Source organism: Oratosquilla oratoria, chromosome 11 (assembly GCF_046742065.1).
Source record: "Oratosquilla oratoria isolate Oo_2021 chromosome 11, ASM4674206v1, whole genome shotgun sequence".
NCBI lineage: Eukaryota > Metazoa > Arthropoda > Malacostraca > Stomatopoda > Squillidae > Oratosquilla > Oratosquilla oratoria.
Genome location: NC_134787.1, coordinates 42,645,392 through 42,652,891, shown reverse-complemented (window position 1 = coordinate 42,652,891; position 7,500 = coordinate 42,645,392). Strand labels below are relative to the sequence as shown.

At 39.5% G+C, this 7,500-nt stretch overlaps 1 protein-coding gene across 5 annotated transcripts in view; it reads left to right on the top strand.

Annotated features, from left to right (window-relative positions):
* Positions 1-7,500, top strand: part of LOC143029763 (uncharacterized) — a 43,444-nt gene that overhangs the window by 20,508 nt on the left and 15,436 nt on the right. The window lies entirely within an intron of this gene.

Here is a 7,500-nt window from a genome sequence, read left to right as displayed (position 1 = left end):
ATAAATAGCCTATATAAACATATAGCTGTATACTGAGCCATATAGGAGATTGCTGGAAATGAGCTCATATGAATATAGATGCATATATGTGCATAGAAAATATAACTAAAATGTTGGTATTGGTTTGATTTTTTTTTTTTTTTCTAATAGCGTCAGAGTAACTTGATATTGTTAAGACATTGGTGATCTTGTGTGTGTGTGTCTGTGTATCTCTGCGCTCAATCTACGGACAGGAGACTGAGAAATCTTTTACAACACAAGAAAGAATTGAAGAAAAAAATGTTGGTTCTGTGGCCTGGCAGTTTCAGGAACTAAGATGAAAAATATTCCTCCGCTCATATCTGATATATACTGGCTTAACTACAATGTGGTTTAACTCTTCTTTAATTTACTAGAATGACAATAAATAAGCAAAGAAGTAAGTAAATAGATATATGAAAAAATTAACAAATGAATTGGTAAATAAAATAGAAGATAGTAATAGTAATAACAAAGGTAATGATAATAGAATTGATGATTGATGATAATGATGATGATGATGATGATGATGATAACACTAACAATAATAGTAATAATAATAGCAATAATAATTATGATGATAATGGTGGAATGATAAATTAGGAAAGTAGATAAATGAATAAACAAATATATTTTCCGTAGCGCTACCATTTTTTGATTCTCTAGAATTACAACACCCCCCCCCCCACACCAAGAAGAAGAAGAAGAAGGAAAATATCTCAGTTGATATGGAGGGACGTTCGCAGAAATGGTTTCTTACGAGTAAAGAAACTAGAATCTCAGCAGTCATTGGAATCGTTCTGCATTCCGTATCACGGGAAGGTACCTGGAATACTTCAGCAAAAAACAGCGTTTGTGTTCTTGAGGACAATTCCACATCGAAGAAGTGGAGACACAAAGGTGGTCAAAGAAAAAGGTGGAGGATAAAAAAAAAAAAAAAAAAAAAAAAAAGTTTCCAACCACAAAACAACGCTGCGCGACTGTGGTCCTAGATGGCGCCGCTAAGGTCTCCTCCCCTTCCCCCTCCCCCTCCCCCTCTCCATGTGGGAGTCACAGATGTTGATAAGAGTCTTATTTGTAATGATAAAGTTTGAAAAGTACTTGATTTCATTCCATGAAGCGTGCACTGGTTTTCGAAACCTTTATCTGATATCATCTTCTGGTATCTCGTTAGTTGTTGCGGTTACGTATGACATGACATTGATGTAAAACAAGAAATATCAGGTCATAACATGACTGGGTAATTAGTCAGCAGTATAGAGAGATAACAATATATTGTTCAGAATGTTATCTGAAGTATCTCTGTAATAAAAATAAACAGAGAAAATATATAAAGTAAAGATTATATAAAGTAGAATAAAAAAGAAATAAGATGGAATGAAATTAATAGAAAATGTAGAATACATAGAAATAAAACAACACGAAGAAATAAAAAAAAATGAAATAAAAAAATGAAAGTAAAAAAAAAAACTAATTATGATAATAATAATAATGATAATAACAATCATAATAATAAATAGTAATAATAACAATAATAAGAATAAGAATGATAAGAATAATGATAAACTAATTCTTTGTTGTCGGACAGGCAAAGCATGATTTGATTTCTCGCGCCGATGTTTCACAATTTGAAAAAAAAAAATCATACAGGAGACCATCTGGACCATGCGAAGCCGAATGCAAATTAGAATTATAAATAGCCAATTAAATGTGTAAACATATAAGTAGATGAATAAGAGAAGGGAATTAACTAATATACATTCTCAAATCTACTCTCTCTCTCTCTCTCTCTCTCTCTCTCTCTCTCTCTCTCTCTCTCTCTCTCTCTCTCTCTCTCTCTCTCTATAACCCTTCCGTCATCTGGTGTTTCTGACATCTACAACCCAGTGACTCTCTTTAGATATTTTGTTCTGCTTAAAACTAGATTATTTTATTCAGCTGAAGACCGACGTGCCAAGACAAGGCCTGAAAACCAATACGATGATTTTGGAATACGACCGCAATAGGTTATTTGCCATATATTCTGAGTAAAAGATATGTGGTATGTGGTACACTGAGAATCATGGGGAAAAGATAACCAATACCAAATTTGAGGTGTCACTCATCGATGTATACACACACACACACACACACACACACACACACACACACACACACACACACACACACACACACACACACACACACACTTTATGGCGCGGTGGTAGAGTTCCCGGCTACCACTACGGCGGTCTGGGTTCGAATCCCGCCCATGGCTGTAATAATTTCAGTATCGCTGCGCTACGAGTCGTTACTCCAACTCGTGGGCGGGGAGTTGGGTGTGTGTGTGCGTGTAAGGTCACAGTATTACCCATAGATCGGTCCTCTATGAGCTATGAGCTCTCTTTCGGGAGGGAAATAGCTGTCTACCACGAGTCCAACACGTGATCCAAGACCATGGTGAATCACACAATCATTACATTCACCACCATCTTCATCACCGTCACGTCTAACTCTCGCACTTGTATCCATTGTCATCTTTAGCTAATGTACGCCGTTTAACCTTTGCCTTAACAACATGTTACCAACCCAGTGGCCAAGTCAGACACATCATGCAATCCATTCACGAACCTCATGCAATCCTTTCAATCCCCTTCCATCGTGTCAACTCCTGAGACTCAATCCATGTCTCGGACCCATACACCCTCTTCTGCAGCCATTTCACCCTGGAAAAGGAGACAGAAGCTTTGTGTTTTTTGTTGAAGTGCAATATCTTTATTACTCTCACGATCGTTTTATTATTTTATTTTACAAAATTTCCCAGAAAGGAGAGACGTATAATCTGTGCATCTCTGCGGAAACGTATCCTTGTCTCTTGTATTTAGATTTATATCATGAAACCTCATGACGGTCTTGTTACGCTCAGACAGGACATTCCAATGTCGAAAGGGCCCTCACTGCCACACACAACCTAAGTACTTAGCTAAACATAACTGATGCAATACTGAATGTCAAAGGTCTGTAGAGTCTGACGTTGTTATCTATGTCTAATGTGACCATCGAGACCTTTCGATGAAGGATGAGCCACGTGCATCTGCCGCGCCAAGAACTCATAGTCCTCGTAGCACAAATGCACTAGAGACAAATATTGGGTATGGGACATTAGCACCAATTACATGTAGTCCAACAGTGATACACATTTCTATTTATGTGTAACATGCTGAAAAGAATCTACTTGTGGGGCCCCGCCTGTCTCCCCATCGGGCATATGTGTGCATGTGCGTTTATACATACATACATACATACATACATATATATATATATATATATATATATATATATATATTACAGGTGAAAAATGTAATCACACATTTGTCAATAACGTAGAAACCACTGTTGGAGTAGAAAAGACTGGAAACGGGGAATCTATATATTTCGATTGCAAACTGCAATCCTCTTCAGTAGATACCGTATCTACTGAAGAGGATTGCAGTTTGCAATCGAAATATATAGATTCCCCGTTTCCAGTCTTTTCTACTCCAACAGTGGTTTCTACGTTATATATATATATATATACATTTATATATATATATATATATGTATACATATATACACATATATATATACATACATATATATATACATACATATATATATATATATATATATATATATATACGTACATATGTATATATATATATATATATATATATATATATATATACGTACACATGTATAAATACGTATATATATATATATATATATATATATATATATATATGTGTGTGTGTGTGTGTGTGTGTATTATATATATCTTATATATGTTATATATATATATATATGTATATGTATAATATATGTATATATATATATATATATATATATATATATATATATATATATATATATATTGACTATTATGACAAATAAGATTGAAGGTGAAAGAAGTAGACGAGGAGTAATGGGAAAAATTTCACGCCTTAACGTTTCGACTCGCAGGGTCTTGATCACAAAGCTAACAACTCAAACGCAAATAAAATAACAAGCTCTCCGAAGCGTCCCGTAAGATGACCCGTCCGTGTATAAAATATCCTGTTACGTTTGAGTTGTAAGCTTTGTGATCAAGACCCTGCGGGTCGAAACGTTAAGGCGTGAAATTTTTCCCATTACTCCTCGTCTACTTCTTTCACCTTCAATCTTATATATATATATACATATATATATATATATATATATATATATGCATACATGCATACATATACCAAGGCTTTTTCCCCCTTACAAGGGAGGTAGCCAAAAAGGAAAAGGCATAAAATCATTCCCACCCATTCCATCCCTGAATACACTCCACACCCCTCCACTCTCCCTCTTATCTTAGCACCACCTGGATGACGGGTCATCCCTGCACCTTGTTCACTGCCCTGGGTCAGAAGCAGTGTCGCAAGACACAGCACATCCACAGCAAGGCCGCCTCATTAAATCGGCGACCCCCCCCTCTCCGTCCCAACATGCATAAAAGGAGAATACGGGGAGAAATCCCTTTGGGCTGCGTCAAATTTTGCTCACACATACTACCTCACCCCCCATTACCCCGCACATTCCACCTCATGCATCACAACATCATCCATATACAACCATTCTCCATTCACCCCTGTCCTCTGTCCTCTCCCGTCCTTCCTCAATAGACATTCCCTTGTTCCCCAAAGCCCCCTTCACCCCATCCATCCACCTCATCCTAGGACGTCCCCTCATGTTCACTCCCTCCACATCTGCCTTCCATACCTCTTTTACTAGTCTTTCTTCACTCATTCTTTCCATGTGTCCAAACCATCCTAATACTCTTTCATCAACCCTATCTCCCAACTCCCTTTCCACCCCTGTTATCCTCCTCACCTCCTCATTTCTCACTCTATCTAGCCGAGTAACTCCCATCATACTTCTCAGACACCTCATCTCAAACACATTCAAACTCCTTCTCTCTTCCTCTCTTATGTTCCATGTTTCTTCCCCATACAGTGCTGTTGGCACAATCACTCCTTCATACAGTCTCCTCATAGCATCCATTCCCAAATGTCTATTCCTCATTACACTCTTTAATCCACCAAGCCCAGTGTCGTCCGCAAACAACAGCTGGCTCACCTCCCACTTTTCTCCATTTTCTTTAACCATCTCCAGTCCCTGACCCACTACCCTTGCATTTACCTCTCGCACTACCCCATCCATGTATAAGTTGAACAGCCAGGGCGACATGACGCATCCTTGACGAAGTCCCACCTTTACCTCGAACCACTCACTCTCTCCGTTTCTAATCCTGACACAAGCTCTACTACTCTCATAAAAACTCTTGACAGCTCCTAGAAGCTTTCCTCCTATCCCGTATATCTGCATAACCTCCTACAGTGCCTTTCTGTCTACCCTATCGTAAGCCTTTTCCAGATCCATAAAAGCCCAAAAACCATCCTTCCCCTTTCCTACAGCTTTCTCACATATCTGTCTTACCACAAAGATCTGATCTACACAACCTCTACCCGTCCTAAATCCATAGTGTTCCTCACCAATTACTCCCTCTGTTCCTCTCCTAATCCTCTCAATCAAGACCCTCCCACAAGCCTTCCCAACTACACTTAACAAGCTAATCCCTCTGAAACTACTACATTCACACTTGTCCCCTTTTCCCTTGTAAAGTGGAACTATACAGGTACTCCTCTAGTCCTCCGGCACTCTACCCTCTCTCCAGCAAACATTAAGTAACCTCACCAGCCAGTCCACCATTACTGTACCTCCTTTTTAGACATTCTGCATGGCATCCATCCAGACCAGGTGTCTTACCTGCTTTCATCATCTTAACAAGTGCCTTCACCTCATCCTTCCTTATTTCTCCTCCATTCTCCTCACTCATCACGATCATTTTCTTAGCATTTCCCACTGCAACTATCTTTCCCTCCCTATCCTCCTTCACATTTAGCAACTCCCTAAGATATTCAGCCCATCTTCCCCTTACTGCCTTCTCTTCCATTATCATCTCTCCATCTGCACCTTTTCCCTTTTCTTCTCTACTTGATTCGCCTCCTCTTCCTCTCTTAATTTCTTTCCAAAACATCTTTTTATTACTTTCAAAATTTTCTGTCATACTCTTACCCCATTTCACACCTGCTCTCCTCTTTGCCTCCTTTACCTTTTGCTTTACTTCTCTTTTCTTTTCTTCGTACCTCTCATATGACTCCCTCGTCCTATTTTGTAACCAATCTGTGAAAGCTCGCTTCTTCTCTTCTACAACCCTCTTTGTTTCGTCATCCCACCATTCACTACCCTTCCTTCTATTTCCTCCTGTCCTTCTTGTTCCACACACCATCTTTGCACACTTTGTGACTCCCTCCTTGAACCATCCCCATTCCTCCTCCACACCTACCTCTACTCTATCCTTCACTCCCTCCCACTCCTCCTTCAGCTTCTTCTTGCACTCCTTCTCCTTTTCCTTTTCATTTAAAGAGTTCACTCTAAGCACCTTCCTACCTTTTGTCCCTTTCCTCTTTCTCCATCTATCCTCCACTCTCAACTTACCTTCCACCAAAAAATGATCTGATATTCTCCCACCCTCTCCCCTTAGCACATGTACATCCTTAACTCTTCCTATCATAATCCTATTTACTGCTACATAATCCATTAACGCTCTATCTACCACCCTTCCATCCACCACCCTCTCCCATGTGTACTTATGCTTGACTTTCTTCCGAAACACTGTGTTTGCTATCATCAACTCTCTTTCTAGACACATTTCCACCATCAACTCTCCACTACGATTCTTTCCTAGAACTCCACATTTCCCAACCACTCCATCAATTGGACAATTTCCTACCCTAGCATTAATGTCTTCCAGTACTATTACATTGACATTTCTCCCTAAATCCTCTATGCACTCCTTTAAATCTATCCAAAAGGCCTCCCTTTCTTCTACACTCTTCTCACTGCCAGGCCCATATGCACTTACAAAGACCCACATCTCCTTTCCCAGTTTCACCGTCATCCACATTATCCTTGAGGAAACCTCCTTCCACTCCACTACACGTCTACCTATCTCTTCACTTACTAGAATAGCCACCCCTTCCCTCCCTCGCCCTCTCTTCACTCCTGATAACCTCCCACTTACACTCCCAAACTTACACTTAGCCTTCCCTTTCAACTTAGTTTCACTCAAAGCCAACACATCCATCTTTCTTCTCGCAAACATACTACCCATCTCTTCCCTTTTACTCTCATCTGTACCACATCCACGCACATTAAAAGACCCAAACCTTAGGGTGCTGGTCGGAAAACTCCCAGACCCTCTTATGCCTTTACTTTTTCGTTTACGAATGTCCCCTGTGGGGCTACAAGGAGAAGGATGCCTAGTCCCAATCCAATATAGATCAGGGCTTGCCATGCTCGAGTTAAATGTTCGGACTTTGGCGAAAATTAGCCAAAAATCACCCGATTGATGATGGTACGCATTGAACTTGACACATG